Source organism: Corythoichthys intestinalis, chromosome 3 (genome assembly GCF_030265065.1).
Source record: "Corythoichthys intestinalis isolate RoL2023-P3 chromosome 3, ASM3026506v1, whole genome shotgun sequence".
NCBI classification, from domain to species: Eukaryota; Metazoa; Chordata; class Actinopteri; order Syngnathiformes; family Syngnathidae; genus Corythoichthys; species Corythoichthys intestinalis.
Window position 1 is genome coordinate 64,616,739 of NC_080397.1, and position 19,764 is coordinate 64,636,502.

General features: G+C 42.6%; 1 protein-coding gene across 1 annotated transcript in view; it reads right to left on the minus strand.

The window, feature by feature from the left end:
• The window catches only part of taok3a (TAO kinase 3a), a 65,306-nt gene extending 46,501 nt beyond the window's left edge, over positions 1–18,805 (minus strand). The window contains exons 1-2 of the mRNA XM_057831175.1: positions 18,464–18,805; positions 1,334–1,454 (exon numbers count right to left, since the gene is read on the minus strand). The gene's annotated coding sequence lies outside the window, so the exon portion shown is untranslated. The remainder of the gene's footprint in view (positions 1–1,333; positions 1,455–18,463) is intronic.
• Positions 18,806–19,764: the final 959 nt, after the last annotated feature.

The following is a 19,764-nucleotide window of genomic DNA, read 5'->3' on the forward strand; positions in this document are numbered from 1 at the left end:
GGCAGGTCTGGATTGGATATCAGTACGAGAAAATGGAGGTTTTTGTGCCATTGAAATGAATGGGAAAGTTTTTGGCAATTTTTGGCAGAACCGTATGTTTTTGGCAAGAAATTTTGTACCTCGTTCCTGAAATTTGTGATGTATGAATGATGTGAATTGGATAAATATTGTAGGACTACAGTGATACCTCTACTTCAGAACATCTCTACATACAGAATTTCAGATGAAGATACGCCTCAATTGTAACATGTATTTGTTACATGCTTTGATTGATTTTTATGCATTATAAAAGATTTATGTCTTAATTTTGTGGGCCTTGGGACTGATTAGGGCATTGTTTCTCTACTTACAGAATTTTCAAGTTAAGAAACTACTTTCAGAACGAATTAATTTTGTTAGTAGAGGTACCACTGTAGATACTGTAAATTTTACGTTTAAAACGTTTTTTAAAATGCATTTTAGGGTGAACAGTAATGTTTTGGCTGTCAAACAAAAGTTGCCCTGAGAGTTCTGGTGTTTGAACAGTATGAAATGGTGTGGGTTGGGTGGCATATTCAAGAAATACCATTGTAAAACAAAGAATACTAGCCCTGCAACCAGGACTGAACGGCCCCTCGCACATCGCACTCGGACGTCACTCAAACTCGGACAGCATGCAGCTCAGGGTGGTGGCACGTCCCTTCAAATCATCTAATGAGAACCTAACATGCATGAAACTCGACCCTAAACCCCAAAAACGACCGACTTTGGTCCACCGCCCAGGTCAGACCCGTGAATGAAAACTCACTATTTTGATCACTTTAACATCTCATATGTTTCATGAACAGTCTCACCAATTTTGAGGAGGATCCAACTAACTGCCTAGGTGCAATGGTCTCAAACGTGCACACTGTTTATCGACTAAAATTGCATGTTTTTTAACATTCAATTCAAAATACCCGATTTCCTGTTGGGTTTGGAAAATGGGTGCAAGAGACTTTATGGAGCAGTTTTGGACAACGAATCGACTCCCCAAATTTCCTCGCTCTACGTTGAAAAAACCTAAATGGAGAGGCCTTTTTTTAAAATTCAAGGGGACGCCACTGAGCCATTTTGTTCGCGACATTGCTAAATTATCGGAATCTACACGAAGGCGCGTGTTTGTGCAGCGTTTTCGATCATGTTCAGGCCTTGAAATTGGCCATTGTCATTTGCCATGAAGAAGGAAGAAGAAGAAGAAGAATCCTTTGCAAAACAATAGGGCCTCGTGCCTGTTGGTGCTTGGGCCCTAATTACAGATGTTAGCTTTGTCAGAGAGAGAAAGAGAGAGAGAGAGAGAGAGAGAGAGAGTCACCTGCGTGAATGTAGCTTTTGGGCGATGGTTTCACAGGTTCGGTCAAGGCAGCGTGCTGTGCTTTTGGCCTCACTTAAAATCTAAACCACAGACGCTCCTGGCTGACGACATCTTTCTTCCTCTAAAGAGAAGAGAACAAAAGTTAGAAAATGAGGCACAATACTCCTTACAGTTGAATTAGTCAGTTTGTTCTGTTTCGTTAAGGGAAGCTAAATTCCTTCGTAAGAAAAATGCCAAGCAATTGATAGCCCAAAGCCTAATATGATAATACTTACAGTAAATAAAGTTGATGAAAAACGGAAAGCACAAATTTGCTGAATGAAACACGCATTAACTAAGGGCACGCAAGGAACATACAAACAGAATATAAATATATCTAGACAGTGGAATCAAAACCTATCTGAACCTTTTGGAATTCCTCACATTATCCCATAAAATCACCTTCAAATGTGATCTGGACCTTAACAACTTACAATCTTTCATGAGGAACGAATTCAAAAGTTTTGCAGGAAAAGCTGAGGCCGGCTGTCAGACAGTTGAAGCTAAAAAGATGATGGATGCTGCAACAAGACAATAATCCAAAACACAGAAGTAAACCAACTTCAGAATGGTTTCAGAGGAACAAAAACTCCTTCTGGAGTGGCCAAGTCAAAGTACAGAGTTGTACCCCATTGAAATGCTGTGGCATCACCTGAAGACAGCAATTCCTCCCAGGAATCTGACTGAACTACAGCAGTTTTGTAGAGAAAAATGGGCCAGTATTAGTCCTGATTGGTGTGCTAGACGGATCTGCAGCTACAGGAAGCGTCTGGTTGAAGTTATTGCTGCCAAAGGTGTGGCCACAAAATATTAAATGTGATAGTTCACTTACTTATTTTCCCCCCCCTTCTGTCATTTTTTGTATACTATCCTCATTACAACATGAAAAGCTATAAATGTTTAGGTGGTTTTAGTTAAGGCTGACCCTTTTTTTTCATCCTTCTGATTTTGACAAAGATCAGATCATATTTGATGGTGATTTTATGCAGAACTGTAAGAAATTCCAAAAGTTTCAGATACTTTTTCATACCACTGTACATTGATACGTTTATACTTATAAGTATCAGGTCTTGATGTGATAGGTTGTTTTAAGATTTTATCTGGACTCCTATTAAGCACATTCATTATTGAAAGGTGAAGAAGTCCCTTTAAAACTGCCATTGTGGTTTTTGTGGTTTGATCCGAGCGTGGGCGCTCACTGAATAATACAAGGTGTAGAGAGGACCGAGTGGGATGAAAATATATTTATATACGAGCGCTATATAGAAATGTGCAAAAATAAAGAGCATCCCCTGAATGATTTAGAACACGAACCGACATTGGCGGGAGCCTGTGGGAAACTTTCCTCCGCTTCCATCCAGAGGCCAAAGTACAAAGCGAAAGAAACAATTCCCATCATAAAAGTTTTAAGCCAGAATTGGACAATTCCAAGTTTTTCCTGCTTTCAAAATGGTGTACGTGGCGGCCACCTCCAGCCGCATTGGTGTCGCCCAAAACCAGTTTTTGTTGTCATCAACATAAATTTTTTTCATGATGACGACAAGACGATAACGAGCGAAAAACGTGTTTTGGGAGCCTAAAGACGAAAATAAGCAACAGTTTCTGTCACGTGATCACAATGCGTGACATTTTATGTGTAGTTAGCACGCATCTAGCAGTGTCTGGTTGTGTCACTCATGTGGCGTGCTGCGCCCACCGACACTCACCCAAGGCTTGCACACGCGGTAAGATTTGTTTACTTATCTTGGCCATAGAGGATATGCAATGTTGCTTTTAAAGGTCTGTGCTGAGTGAGCATCAGACACCAAATGTAACTCATGTGGTGACCCCTTCATTCTGTGTTCATAATTCACCAATGGAACTAATGTGGGTTATGTTGCATTCTGGAAGGGGGGGGGGGCTATTTTGTGGCGCGCATTTCCTGTTGAGAAACGAGAGTAAATAGAGATACGAGCGGCCAAACACGGCTACACAGACTCAACAACATCATCCACTACACCTGTAGCATTAGGACAGCATTCGGGTTAGCATTAGGCAAACGGATGCCAACGGCAGTCTTTTTTTACACATAGTTCATGGCGTCCAGGTGGGTATAATTCGTGTAAAATGTACTGTTTTCCTGCTGAGTGTGTATGATCAGCAAGTTGGCGTTGTCCTTGTAGACGCAACAATATGTGCTCGTCTGTCAATGTTCATTCAAAATAGTCGGAAACCAACACTGCCCCGATCCTTAGTGGGTGATTTGGCTCAACTAAAAGCCTCAGCTGTTTTGATTGAGCAATTGATGTCCCTCCGCGGCAGCTACATGTTTTAACTGCTGTTGCAGCGTTGCGCTACCATGGAGTTGCTATATCAACAGCAGTGCACCGGAAGCAACTACGGATAAAAACTCAGATCAAAGTGTTTTTTTTTTTGTTTTTTTTGTCGGTGCTACCAGCACCTCCTGAATCATGAGAGATTGGTGTTAGCGAGGCTCAGACACAAGAGACACGACAAGTCGGCAAGGTGAGTGTACCCTTTGAGTCCTACGATCACGCTAGCGTTATCCATCACGTGGCTATCAGTAAAATTCAAAGGTTTAGTCCAAAAAATAAAGGTTTCCAACAATTTACAATCAAAATAGACATTCCAGCACATATTGAAGTGTCTACAGTTGTCATCGTCACGTCATCATCATTAAAAAAATTGTTCGCTGATTAAATATATTCGTTCGTTATTGTCATTGTTGACGAAAACAACACTGAAGCAATGTTTAAAAAAAAAAGACACAAACAGGTTCTTTGCGAGATGTGCAGATAAAGTGAACTTTCAATTTAAAGTTACTACCTGATTTGGGTGTTTTAATGAGTGAATTTCTCAACAGTCATAACAAATAACAACCCTAACCCACACCCTGCATTGCAAGTATATTGTTCGTAGCTGGCTATGTTTCACATAGCGACGAGCTATTTGAATGTAGTGATAGCATTCCTTCACATTTTTTTTGTCCCAGCCAACGTTTCAGCAAATCCGCCTACCATTGACGCAAGCTTAGCGCCATCTTGGGACTTGGCAGCGGGCAGGAAAACGCCGAAGCCGGTGGGTCACCAGTGGCTACAAGTATGCTAATTAGCGCTAACGCTGTCGAGCAGACTGGACTAGTAAGATTTAACATTGGGGATTATCTTTTGGAACAGCTGCTGACAGCGCCGTCCCAAAAATGAGGTCAACTCTGAAGTGAGGAGGCGCAGCTCCAATATAAGGCCCCAAAAAAAAAAAAAAAAACTGGAGAAATACACTTCTCATAAAAAGATCAGGGTACTCAGTTTTGGAGATCCATGGGCATACTGTAAATCTGTACTCATCCTAGTAAATCTTTGTATTCCTTTCCCTATCACCACAGGACATTATTTTAACTTGACAGCACAGAAAATGCTAAGGCCACATCTTGAGAAGGGTCTGTCTGCAGTTGGATGGTGTGTGACGTCATACCGGAGCTCACCCCAGGGGTCAACTATATAAATGTCCCAGACGTACTTTGAAAACCGTCAGGACCACCAGAATGCTCTAACCCAAAAAATAATTCCTAGTGTTTCCGTGTTTTGATGACGTTACACCAGCGGTCTCAAACCGACTCCACAAAGGGCCGCAGTGGGTCCTGGTTTTTGTTCCAACAGATCCAGCACAAACAGTTCAACCAATGAGGTTTCTACTAACATAAGCAGCACCTGATTGCAATCAACTGATTACACTTGTAAGAAACCAGATTGGTGAAAAGGTATTTGTCTCGTTTGGTTGGAATGAAATCCAGTACCCCCTGCGGCCCTTTGAGGACCGGTTTGAGACCACTGCGTTACACGATCCCGTTCAAAGACAGCCTTACACTCAATGCAGTCAGACATTGCTCTCTGTGGGGCGTAAACACACCTCATTGAATGCGAGCAACCTGATTACTGCTGCTGATTGATTGTCAGTATCTAATACATACAGTACATACATTTTCTCCCGCTTATCCGAGATCGGGTCGCGGAGGTAGCAGCTTCAGCAGGGAAGCCCAGACTTCCCTCTCCCCAGCCACTTCATTCAGCTCCTTCTGGGGGATCCCAAGGTGTTCCCAGGCCAGCCAGGAGACATCGTCTCCACAGCGTGTCCTGGGGCGGCCCCGCGGCCTCCTCCCAGCGGGACATTCCCAGAACACCTCACCAGGGAGGCACCCCAGAGGCATCCTGATCAGATGCCCAAGCCACCTCAACTGGCTCCTCCTGATGCAGAGGAGCAGCGGCTCTACTCAGAGCCCCTCCTGGATGACTGAGCTTCTCACCTTATCTCTAAGGGAGAGCCCGGACACCCTACGGGGGGGAAACTCATTTTGGCCGCTTGTATCTGGGATCTTGTTCTTTCGGTCACGACCCACAGCTCGTGACCTTAGGTGAGGGTAGGAACGTAAATCGGCCGCTAAATAGAGAGTTTCGCCTTTCGGCTCAGCTCCCTCTTCACCACGACGGACCGGTGCAGCATCACTGCAGATGCGGCGCCAATCCGCCTGTCGATCTCCCATTCCATTTTTCCGTCACTCGTGAACAAGACCCCGAGATACTTGAACTCCACCATATGGGAAGGACCTGACCCGGAGAAGGCATTCCACCTTTTCCCGACTGAGGATCATGGTCTCTCGGATTTGGAAGTGCCGATTCTCATCCTGACCGCTCCACACTCGGCTGCAAACCGTTCCAGTGAGAGTTGAAGGTCATGGCTTGATGAAGCCAACAACACTACATCATCTGCAAGAAGCAGAGATGCAATACTGAGGTCACCATACTGGACCCCCTCCACACCTTGGCTGTGCCTAGATATTCTGTCCACAAAAGTTATGAACAGAACCGCTGACATGGGCGGAGTCCAACCCTCACTGGAAATGGATCCGACTGGCAACCGGCTACACCTGACATGTCCAAAGTCCGGCCCGGGGGCCAAATGCGGCCCGTGGTCAAATTTCATCTGGCCCCCAGCCTCTGTCATAAAATCAATAACGTCTGGCCAGCACACAGACTTAATAAATTAGTCAGCAGTACTGCTACCAGCATATAAGGTAGCTTACACAGTAAATGCTGCTCCTCATTTACCCACTAAAAGGCAGCAGCACTCTAAGCAACATTACCCCGCGTGACTCTTTACTTCCAATTTTCTAAAATGGCAACAAGCAACAAAAAAAAAAGAAAGTTGACCGCGACGGCCGAGGTTTCAAGAATAGGTGGAAATTGGACTATTTCTTCACTAAAATATGTAACAACTGTGTCCGCCTCATTTGCAAAGAGACAGCCACTGTTTTTAAATAGTTCGATGTGAGGCGATATTACCAAACAAGACACACTGACATGTACGGCAAGATTAGACGGAAGATAGGCAGCGAGAAATTGAAGCAACTTAAGCTAGTTTAATTTCACAGCAGCAGTATTTCGCAAGAGCTCGAGAGTCGAAAGAGATTGTCACAAAGGCTAGTTGCGAGATTCTTGAAATGATTAATTAAAAAAAGTGACGAAGCAAATATGACACACGGAATGGCTTGCTAAAATTTATTGTTCTACGTAAAGGACGTCAGCCAAGGTTGGCCCCCCACATTTTTACCACACCAAATCTGGCCCCCTTTGCAAAAAGTTTGGACACCCCTGGGCTACACGGACCAAACTGACACCGGTCATAAAAGGACCGGACCCCCCCATAACAGGGACTCCAATACTCCATACTCCTGGAGCACCCCCCACAGGACTCCCCAGGGGACACGGTCGAACGCCTTCTCCAAGTCCACAAAACACATGTAGACTGGTTGGGTGAACTCTCATGACACCCCAAGAACCCTGCTGAGGGTATAGAGCTCATCCGCTGTATAATTCAGTCAGTATCTCAGTACCCACCTAATGTTATGCAACAACACAACATGTTTCCGATCCCCGGCACCCGGCCAAGCACTGGGGGGGGGGAGACCACTCAAGAAAGAGAAAATCACTGGAGGAGTTGAAGGAAAAGCAAAATCCAATACAAAAAGAAAAGTTTCAGCCCCAGTGGCTAGACCGTTGGAACAGGCTCAGCTACGATGACACAAAAAAAGAGGTTTACTGTGAGGTGTGCAGATCAATGCCCAAATATGCAGACAAGAAAGTTATAAAAAAGTTAAAGAGTATGAAACCTATTGCATGGACAGTGGTATGAAAAAGTATTTCAAAATTAAATGTAACGTTCACTTATTTATTTTTCCCCCTTCTGTCATTGTTTGTATACTATCCTCATTAAAATATGAAAACCTATAGATGTTTGGGTGGTTTTGGTTAAAACAGACATTGTTTTTTTATCTGTGTGATTTTGACAAATATCGGATCACATTTGAAGGTAGTTTTATGCAGAAATTTGAGAAATTCCAAAACGTTCAGATACTTATTCATACCAGTTTACATTTACCATTTTCATCTAGTTGTTGTCTTATAAGACGAAATATTTTGAATGTCGTCATCGTTGACGAAAACAACGTTCCCATGAAATAGGTTTCCATTGGATCTTTTTCCAAATTGAAGTGAGGAATATATTCGGAACGGATAAGTGGAACAATCAAACTGACGTGCAAGGTTACTGTATTTGAGCAAAGAATGGAGGAAGGCTTAAAAAAAAAAAAAAAAACTCAATCCCGTCCACGTTAGCTGAGGTTGACGTGTGCCCACGTCGTCCAATTTGGGCCAACATGCATTAGTGAAGATCTTCATGCGATGGCTGGTGAGTCACTTTGGCCCAATCTGCTTTTCACCAGCAGGCCATGACAGTGTTTGTGTGTGTGTGGAGGGTTAGCGTGGGCAAATACCCTCTAAGCCATGTATGAAAAAGACATGCGTGGACATGACATGTAATCATCACTCAGGGGAAAAAAAGCTTAAAATTGGAAACGGCAGCTTGGGGGTGGCAATTTTAACCACTGGGACGGACACCTTAGGACCATTTTTGGAAGCATTTTCTCTTTTTCAATTGCAAACAAATTTGATCCATCTAAACATTAGAGGTGTGTTTTTATGACATGGCTTCAAAGCAGAAAAACCATCATGTCTCCATTGTCACGCTATTAGAAATAAGTGATATTCATCAACTGCACATTCCCATCCCAGGCATTGTTTTTGGCATCCCTTATAATTTTCATCTGAGTCTTCTGGACGATGATACTTGAGTCTGACTTATGCTTCTGCGTTGCGGGGACGGTGTAGCGACTACGGCGTCAATGAGCATTCGATAGTTCTGCCGCAAGGGAACGCATTGCTCTGTAATTCACTGCCAAGCCACTAGAGGGGTGTGGCATGTGTTTGCATAGTTTTGGGGGACTCTTATCAACTTCCTCGAGTTTTCTTTCGGTAACACAACAATGCCAACGGAGATGGAACGCTTGAATAAGCTAGTTTTTCCATGGCGGCGCGCTCGAGTGCAGCGGCTCTTAGCTCTCTGTGTTTATGTTTATATTTATAGTTGTTTTTGTCCGCGTTTATTAGCTCATGTCGAGCAGATTATGTGTATAGTCGACAGGACCTAATCAACATCGGTCTGAAGTGTAGAAGTGCCATCACGAGTGATTTTCAGAGGGTTCACGACATCCCGGAACAACAGCAGTGCTACATCAGGATGCTTTTCATTGACTTCAGCTCTGCATTCAATACCATCATCCCCGACATCCTGGTGACCAAACTGCTTAACTTGGGCCTCCTCCCCTCCATTTGTTCCTGGGTCAAGGAATTTCTGACTAACCGCTCACAGTATGTTAAACTTGGCCACTACACATCCCCTACCATCAAACTGAGCACTGGAGCCCCTCAAGGCTGCGTGCTGAGTCCACGTCTCTATTCCTTGTATACTCATGACTGCACACCTGTCCACTCATCAAACACCATCATAAAATTTGCTGACGACACAACTATTGTTGGTCTCATCTCCGGCGGTGACGAATCCACCTACAGAGATGAGGTACAGCGACTGTCAGCATGGTGCTCGGAGAACAACTTGGTTCTGAATACCACCAAGACCAAGGAATTAATAGTGGACTGCAGGAAGGTGCGTGCCTCGGAACCGGCACCTCTCTGGGTAGATGGAGTATGTGTGGAACGTGTAAAGTCCTTCAAAATCCTTGGTGTCCACCTCTCTGATGACCTCTGCTGTTCAGCTAACTCCTCGGCCATGGTGAGGAAAGCTCGCCAGAGACTCCACTTTCTGAAGGGCCTCAGGAGGAACAACACGGGCAAGGGACTGATGATTGCCTTCTACCGAGCAGCTATTGAGTCCATCCTCACCTATTGCATCTCAACGTGGTATGGAACCTGCTCGGTAGCGGACAAAAAAAATCACTGCAGAGGGTGGTGAAAGCGGCTGAGAAAATTATTGGCTCCTCTCTGCCACCACTGGAGGACATTGCTGCTGCACGACACCTTAAAAGAGCTAAGAACATTATTAAAGACTTCCCACCCTGGTCATCACCTGTTTGAACTGTTGCCCTCTGGCAGGAGATATTGGGCGATGAGAACACGTACAACCAGATTCAGAGTTTTTTTTCCCAGGGCCATCCGCGTTCTCAACACTGAACTGCAGAAATTGTTCATTATGCTGCTATGTAGCGACTTTTGCACAATAATTTATTCATTGTCTTTTATTTAGCAGTATGTCTGAGTTGTGTGTTATTTTACTGTGTTGTGTTTTATGGTACCACAGAGTAGCTTTCCAATTTTGTTGTTTGATCGGCTTGCAATGACAATAAAGGAATTGAATTGAATGTGGATCTTCAGCTCATCAACATTGAACAACAAATGTTGATCATACAAATATTGAGGCGCAGGCGACGCAGAAGACTGTTGCGTAGGTGGTCGGTAGCGCATGAATGTTTGTAAATGGCGGCGATTTTGCGCTGAACCGGAAACAGTCTGAGCGGACCAATCGCAGTCCATTTGCGTCACGTCGCCACGCGTTAGCGGCACGCATTGTCAGAATTTTGTTCAGCTCTTTTGTTTGTCTTAGCTCGTTATCGTGATGAAAAAAAGTGTTCATTGACTAAATATTTTCGCTGTGACGGCTGTGGCCGTCTAACAGTTTTATTTTGAGAAGCCAACAGTCAGCTGATCCCCGCCTCTGCCAGCTGGCCGCTTCCCCTCCCACTGTGACGTTAGCTGATCGACACCGGACAGACAGACGACGTCGCCGCCGTTGATTGGCCAACGAAGTAAGGGCGCCAAGCTTGAAAAGTCAGACGCTGTCAACTGACAGCTGAGGTCACATTTGACAGCATTTGTGCCGCGGTCCTCCTCGCCAACTGTTTGCTCGGCATTCATTCACGTGTGCATTTGATCGCTTGCTAGTTACACTCTTTTTCCGGTAAGTTCTTTTGTGTTTATTCGTTATTGGATCGTTTTTTTTCACCACTGTAAATAAGAGCACCGAAGCAGTAGGGGTAAGCTGCCATTTCTGTTGAACCCGTTTTCTCCTGTTTTGTTTAGTGTAGGAAGCCAGGGTAGTGGCTGTCTATTTGTTATTTCCTTTTTACGATCAGGGTTTAATTAGCGGGTGGGGTTGAAGTATAGATTTATTTTGTTTGTAGTTTTGGCCTGGGCTTACCCTGAAGCCAGCTTCTTCAGCATTATTTATCAATTGTTCATTGCGAGTTTAATTTGTGAAAATAAATTGTGCCATTTATGAACTTGTGGCTCGCTTTATGTTACGCCCTAAGCAAGCCGTCTGTGGGACGTAACAGTTGTTGTCATCTTTGACGAAAACAAAACTGATCCCAGGGATAATTTTTTTGTCCCCAGTAACATGAGCCTTGCAAGTAGGGTGACTACCTGTCGGGTTTTAGGACAGACACTCGGCCTTTGCAGTGATGTGTCCGGCGTCCACACAAACCGTTAGCCGGATGCTTTTTGTCCGACTTTTAAAGAAAATGCGGTTCAGTTTATGTGACGCAACGGTTGTCACAACCGGTCTGTGATTGGCCAAGAGTGGCTTCAAATAAAAACGTCCCATATCATTGGCTCAATCAAATGTCAACAATGCTTCACGTGTGGCTATCTGACAACATCATTTCCTCACCCAGATTTTACAACAGAGATAGCAAACATGCCAAAACGGTAGACATCTGTTCACACTGAATGGACGAAAGAGCGCAATTTCCTCGCCGAAAGTAGTCGAGACTCGTTCCGCGGTTTCTGCACGCTTCGCCGGTGTGACGTGGACGGGAGCAGCAGGGGCAAACTGGGAGCGCAGAACATAAACAAAAGAGGAGAGCAGCAGGTGCCTCCAAATGGAAAACATTTTTTCAAGAACACTCATCACCTCTGGATAACAAAGGGCACTTTCACATTAGACCAAGAGGACCAGGGTCTGGTTGGAGAGCTACCTCGCAGCAAGACTTGCAAATGAGTTGTTGAAAAAGTTCAGCAACCTGCGCCAACCGAACTTTCCAAGTAGCATAACGTGTACGAAAGGCACACTGATTGATTGGACAAATGGTATGAAAAAGTATCCGAACCTTTTGGATATTCTCACATTTCTGCATGAAATCACCATCAAATGTGATCTGATCACTGCCAAAATCACACAGATGAAAAAAAGTGTCTGCTTTAACTAAATCACCCAAACATTTCCCCCACCTGTCATTGTTTGCATGCTATCCTCATTAAAATATGAAAACCAATAAATGTTTGGGTGGTTTTAGTTAAAGCAGACACTGTTTTTTTTTTCATCTGTGTGATTTTGACAAAGATCAGATCACATTTGATGGGGATTTTATGCAGAAATGTGAGAAATTTCAAAAGGTTCAGACACTTTTGCATACAACTGTACAAGAGGAAATACCTTCCTCCTGGGAGGGGATGGAGGCCAGTATGTAGAGAAGAGCCATCGTCCAATCAGCCGCCGTATATTTTTTTCCCATGAAATAGGTCTCGATTGGCTCAATCTCAGATTAATATGTGTAATATATTCCTAGCGGATAAATGGAACAATCAATCTGGTGTGCCAGGTTAGTCATCTGCAATAAAAGCAGAATTGTGAAGTAGCCATTTTATTGGTGTGAGTGGTAGAGTATCTCTGCCTTAAATGTGCCACGGTGCTAGTTAGCAGTTAGCCTATGTTAAGTTGCTAACGTTTTTTTAAGCAACAAAAATAAATAAATAAATGCCAGGGATTGTGCATGTAGGCCATGAGTCATCTTTCTTGTGTTTTGCCTCGGCAGCAGCAAATACACGCTCACGATATAAATTATGCACAAGCAGTGTGCGCACACACACGGTGAGGAAGCTAGGGCCTGTTTTTTTTTTCCCCCTCATGACCTGAGGAGGTTGTATTTGAAAGAAGTTGGCGTTGGCCTTGCAAATTTTGCCTTTTTCCACTGACAATAGATATAAAATAGTTATAAACGCTCAATGTCATGTTTTACGTTTTCCATTTGAACAAAATTTGACAGGTTTCCCGTTTTAACTCGATACTTATGAACTTAATTTTCACTTGCTGACGTGAGAAGTTTCAAATTGCCGATTTTTTCTTATGTATTTGTTTTGAACACAACAAACCTTCTAATAAGACGACAGGATTCAAAACATCTGTAACAATCCCTGATGCTTGTGAAATGAAAAATAGGGTTGATTCCCATTAAAGCTATGCATTACAGTAACGAAGGACATTTACCAAAGCTAGCTTGAAATAGCACATTGCTATGATAACTTGGACTTTTTTTCATCGGTAGTTTGATCTCCCCAATGTATTATTGACAATAAAATATCTCATACGTTCATCTCATGTCATATTACCGTAATTTTTGGACTATAAGCCGCTTAGTTTTTTTCCCTCATTCTGAATCCTGCTCCTTGATTGTTGATTACTTAGAGCTAATAGATCTCACTTTATTTGCCGGCAACCGTCATCATTATGACATGACACTATCATAAGCATTCATTAAAGCTCATGGCAGTGTCATGTCATAATTATGGTGGTCTTATGACAATCTTATAGCGACCCTGCCGAATAAAGTGTAAGCAAATATCATAATTAGCAATTAATGAAACAACTGGAACAGTAACTGATGAAATATTGTAATTTTCAGACTAAATGCCGCTACTTTTTTCCTTCATTTTGAATCTTGTGGCTTATAGTCCAGAGCGGCTTATTTGTTGAATTGGGTTAATAGGCAACACATGCCTCCTAGCATGCATTACGGCACTACAGATGTAAATAACAATCAAAAGTCATGTTCTGTGCTAATTATTTACTCAGTTACTGTACCAGTTGTTTCATTAATTGCTCATTATGGTTTTTGGTAACACTTTATTTGACAGCGGAGTCGTAAGACTGTCATAGGACGGTCATAATTATGACATGACATTATCATGGGCATTACCAATACTTATGACACATGTCATTAAGTGTCATCCGACAAATTATGTTACTAACACAATTTATGTCCAGTTTAGATCTTTTATATCCATTCAAAAGTGAGATCATTTGCCAGATAACACTAAATGATATCTGTTATAAGCATTCATTAATGCTCATGACATAGTTATGATTGTCTAATGACAGTCTTATGGTGCCACTGTCAAATAAAGTGTTACAAGAGCTAGCAATTCATTAGCAACTGGAACAGTAACTGAATAAATAATTAGCACAGAACATGAATTTTGATTGTTATCTACATATGTAGTGCTACAATGCATGCTAGGAGGCATGTTGGGAAACAACAGTGTTGACAGCAAGTGGCAGAAGAGGTTGAAGGTCTCCCCCAAGGGAGCAGTGATGGCTTCTTGAAGCAATGAAGTTTGCTGCCAATTGGTTCAACGCTTCATGGTGGTTCATTTGGTCTCATGACAGTCTTATGATGCCGCTGTCAAAATAACGTGTTACTAGTTAATATCTTTTGGTGTAAATAATATACAGCGAGGACAGCTGCGACTTATAGCCAGTGTGTTTTATCTATGAACAAATGCCTTTTTCTTGTCAAATCTGGTGGGTGGCAGCTTATAGTCAGGTGCGCTTTACAGTCAGAAAATTACGGTACATATTATGGTGATGATCACCTTATGATTCTCGAGGAACATAGACTTAACTATTAACAAAAAGGCCAAACAATCGTGCCTTGTAGCCATCTTTTGTCTTGGCTTCATTATGGTGCATTATTGGTCAGAATAACTTGATTTCAAAAAACACTGTGATTATGACGCAGTGCAACGCTAAAGAAAGCTGCATGCTTGGAAACTAGGGGTGTGACAAAATATCGAAATGGAGATATATCATGATATTGTCGTGATATCATGATTGAACTCTTGCGTCACTACGACAGAGGACTTTAACCCTTGAGCGTAGCATGGAGGGTTTTTTTTCCCACAAAGCAATTTGGCACCCAGTCCAAAGGTTGCCGCCCTACGCTCAGGGTCGGCACTGGTTCATTACCTTTAGCAAGGTTAAGAAACACTGACCTAATGAAAGGGGTTGGTGGGAAAATGCCCCACCCCCACTTCAAACGCTCCCACCTCCACACTGTCACCGTCTCTGTGATCTACATTAGCAGCACTATTGGCCCACCATCACGTGGGCATTATTTAGTAGGGCAGGTCTATTTTTAGCAAGCGCAAAACCCCACCATGACCATCGTTTTTTGTTTTTTTTAGTCAAGTGGAGCGTGTCAGCCAGACTTAAGATGGCTAACCATAGCGGCCACGTTTGACTCATGTGATGCGAGGGCCGCTGAGCTGGCGTCTATTTTTAGGAGCCGGCGAGGAGGATGCGCTGACGTCAGTCGAACCCAAGACGGGAATGTAACCGGCCTGAAATTGTTCAAACGCACCTGTACATAAAGATAAGGCCTGTCTGATTAATTTAGGATTTTTTTTTTTTTTTTTTTTTAATAATGCTTTCCCTCAGTTTTGAAAGTGACCCGGGAATCTACCATAATGAGTAGGCAACGACTCAAACTGAACAGGATGTGACCTGTGAATGGCCTAAAATTAACAACAAGTGACCTGTAAACGCCCCCAAAATGGAAAGTCTGGCAGTGAATGCCCTGGTTTCGAACAAACGAACGTTTGTCACACCCCTGGTAATAAATATCAAAAGAAATGAAATCAATTGCTTGTAATAACATGATTTTGATTTCAAATCGGTGCCATTTACCAGACTGATCCAAATAAAGCCAACATTTGTCTTTACCGAGGGCGATAAATAGTGTCATACAGTATGTATTCACTCTTGCAACCTGACTCATCTGACAATTGTATGACCCATAAAGCTATATTAGTCTTCGTAATCTCCCCGCCGACACCCGAGTCAATCAAACATTAACGTGACGCTTACAAAACGGGTGGAAAAAGGACAAATGACCTGGCCTACTTTCCGCAGGAAGTGCATTGGGAATGAAATGTTGATCAAATGCTCAACTGCAGCATCTTGTCTTCATGTGAAACGCTTCACATTTTATTGCTATGTGACAATTTCAGATTTAAATGTGCACTTGACTTTCATTTTTTGGACATTAGTTTAGAGACAGCGAGAGCCAAAAGTGGTATTTGCCATGTGGCAAAATGGGTTTTGCCATGTAGCAAATAAGATTTTGCCATGTGGCTTTTTTTTTTTTGCCATGTGGCATTTTTTTTGTATTTTTTTTTTTTTTTGTATTTGGCAAAATGGATTTTGCCATGTGGTATTTTTGGGGGGTATGTGGCAAAATGGATTTTGGTATGCGGCTCTTTTTTTGGTATTTACCAAAATGGATTTTGGTATGTGGTATTTTTCTGGATATGTGGCAAAATTGATTTTGCCTATCTGTCATTGTTTTTGCCATGTGGCATTTTTCTTTCTATGTGTCAAAATTGATTTTGCAATGTGCCATTGTTTTTTCCATGTAGCATTTTTTTCCATGTGTCAACATTGATTTTGCCATGTAGCTTTTTTGCCTTTTTTTTTTTTTTTTTTGTGTTTGGCAAAATGGATTTTGGTATGTGGTATTTTTCTGGGTATGTGGCAAAAATGATTTTGCCATCCGGCATTGTTTTTTCCATGTGGCATTTTTTTCCCCATGTGTCAACATTGATTTTGCCATGTAGCTTTTTCTTAGCATTGTGTCTTTTTTTTCCATTTGGCAAAATGGATTTTGGTATGTGGTATTTTTCTGGGTAGGTTGATTTTGCCATCTGGCATTGTTTTTGCCATGTGGCATTTTTTTTTCCATGTGTCAAAATTGATTTTGCCATGTGGCATTTTTTTTCATGTGGCAAAATTGATTTTGCCATGTAGCTTTTTTTTGCCAAGTGCCAAGATTGATTTTGACATGTGGCTTTTTCTTAGCATTGTGTTATTTTTTTATTTTATTTTTTTGTTGGGGGCAAAATGGATTTTGGTTTGTGGTATTTTCCTGGGTATGTGGCAAAATTGAGTGTGCCATCAGGCATTGTTTTTGCCATGTGACATATTTTTGCCATGTGGCAAAATTGATTGATGACACACAATGTCATGTGTGGAGGAAAAATAGAACATCAACACCTCATCCCCACCATGAAGCATGGTGGAGGGAGCATCATTATTTGGGGCTGATTTGCTGCTTCAGGGCCTGGAAAATCTTTGCAATCATTAATGGAAGAATGAATTCAAAAGTTTTGCAGGAAAACCTGAGGCCGTCTGTCAGACAGTTGAAGCTAAAAAGAGAATGGATGCTGCAACAGGACAATGATCCAAAACACAGAAGTCAATCAACTTCAGAAGAACAAAATACATGGTCTGGAGTGGCCAAGTCAAAGTCAAGACTTGAACCCCATTGAGATGCTGTGGCATGACCTAAAGACAGCGACTCATCCCAGGAATCTGACTGAACTACAGCAGTTTTGTAGAGAGGAATGGGTCAAGATCGATGTGCCAGACTGATCTGCAGCTACAGGAAGCAACTGGTTGAAGTTATTGCTGCCAAAGGGGGGGGGGCACAAAATATTAAATGTGATGGTTCACTTACTTATTTTTCCCCCTTCTGTCATTGTTTTCATCCTATCCTCATGACAGGCGACGGTCGGGTTAACATTGTTTTATAGTTGATGAACTAATGTTGACAAATAGTTGATTTATGATTGACCAGGAAATATGATTGAAAAGTCATTGAATCATGGATGAGTGGGCGTTTTGGTCGAAAACATAACATTGATTCAGTGTTGTTCCAATATGAATAATAATCGAAACGACGTTAAGCCTTTGTAAGGTTTTCAACGTTGAAGCAACATTAATTGTGTGTGCAAAAGTGTCGTTGATTCAACGATATAAGATCGACAGCGGAATGTTGATCCAACATCTTTTCAATGTCGGTCTTCTATCTGGGATCATTTTGAGGCTTTTTCACCCACCCTTGGTGAGAGTTGTTTTAAAGAGCTGTCAAAAACTGTGCTGAGAGTGAGCGTCAAATCAAATTCTATGAATTTCAAACAACCGACCAATCATTTTTCTAAACATAAGAGCCGGTGCCACCTGTGACAATTGTCCAACAAGCTTACAAGAAGCCACAATAGAGAAGAGACGACAAAAGCTGTTCCGCCATGCCATCGACGCACGTCCAGTCGCGTGACATCTGACGAGCGCGGCGCGCTTCTTTCAACACAACGACAAAAACAACGGCTCGCGCGCGCACGTTTTGACGCACACTTCCGCCTCCGTGTACGCGCGCGCGCAGGAAGGAAGGATGACATCATTTTTCGACTCTTCTTACTACGATCGCGTTTACTTTGAACCCGAGTGTGCTGCATTCACGGCACTCGAGAAAATCGATAAGGACCCATTTAGAAAGAAAAAAATCAAAGCCAAACATTTCATTTGAATGAAACGTCGTCTCTAAAAATGAAAGCGAGGCAAGGACGATAAGGGGACGTGATGACAAGATTGTGAGGGGAAACGGTGATGGCGTTAATAGTAAAGAGCCTCTCAACGGATGATTATCCAGGTGTCACGGCGCACTTTTCACGCTGACCCACATTGCGTGACACGGCCGAAATGATAATCCATCCATCTCATGCACCTGCCGTCACGTTCGCACTCTCTCCGCGCGCGCGCCAATTCGTGCGTCGATGCGCGTGTGGCACTCACCACCGACTCGGAGCGAGCGAGCGTCCTTGTCCTCTGCCCCGACGAGAGGTGCCACTACGACGGCCGTAGACGCGGAGCAGGTGCCCCTCGACCCCGCGGTCGGCCGCGGCTGTCAGCCAATGAGACGAGTTGAACACTTGCGACGCACGCGTTAATCCTCCAAATATGATCCCGGGAATCCAAAGAAGAGTGAACGGCGCTCAAGTTGCCGCCTCCGAGTCGAGTGACGTCGATTTAAAGTCTCCAAATCACTCGGCGTCCACTTTTGCTGCTTGCCGTCTGGGCTTCAGCGTTAGCATTAGCTGGCGGCTAATCCCCGAGTAGGAAGTGTCAATCACGCACCCCCCCCCCCCGCCGTTAGCCTCCTCCCTTCACCGACCGGGGGCATACTTTGAGGGGGAAATCGAGCGCTGCTCACCTTTAGTGAGTTTAAAGTCGTCGTTGTGTCAAATAAAAATTAATAAAATAGAGAGAGGCAAGTTGAAGACTCCAGAAAGACCAAAGTAAAAAAGAACACAATAGACTTCATAACCTATTGACATGACGGGGAAACGGGGCCGATTCGTAGAGGGCCGATTTTTTCAAAAACTTCCAAATGCAAATATTTTCAAAACCAAAGCTCCTACCGACCTAAAACCAAAACAGGCACCAACCTTAGCCATTTATAAGTCTCCATGAGCAGCGGCATCAAAAAATTCAAAGTCGTTCCCTTATATTGATCCCAATTATTTTTTATTATTTATTCATTATTATTATTATTTATCAGATTTTACACTAGATGCACAAAAAAATCATCAATAGCAATATTTAACATATCATATAAGTTTTTGACCAAAATAGCAACTCTTTTTTTTTTTTTTTACTGCAAGTTTTCAACAACTAATAAATCATTAAATTTAATTATAAATAATACGTAAATAGATTATTAAAAAATTCTATATACAATCACAACTTATTATAGAATACAATAGCCCTTTATAATCATTATACACTATATACTGTTAGCGAATGAGGCTAGCGGCTGCCTGGCATAAACAGAGCTTTTCTGGAGAAAATTCTTGTGAATAAATGCTTAAATCCCCAAATTCTTCATACATATGGATGTAAAACAGTCTCGATTCTTGGTTAAAAGCAAAGAAACCGTGCAGTTAGCATTTATTTTACGTATATTGTCTAAGTACAATGCTTCTCTGTTAGCAAATGAGGCGAGAGGCCACCTGGCCTAAACAGAGCTTTTCTGGCGAAAATTCTAGCGAATAAATGCTTAAATCCTCGAATTCTTCATACATATGGATGTAAAA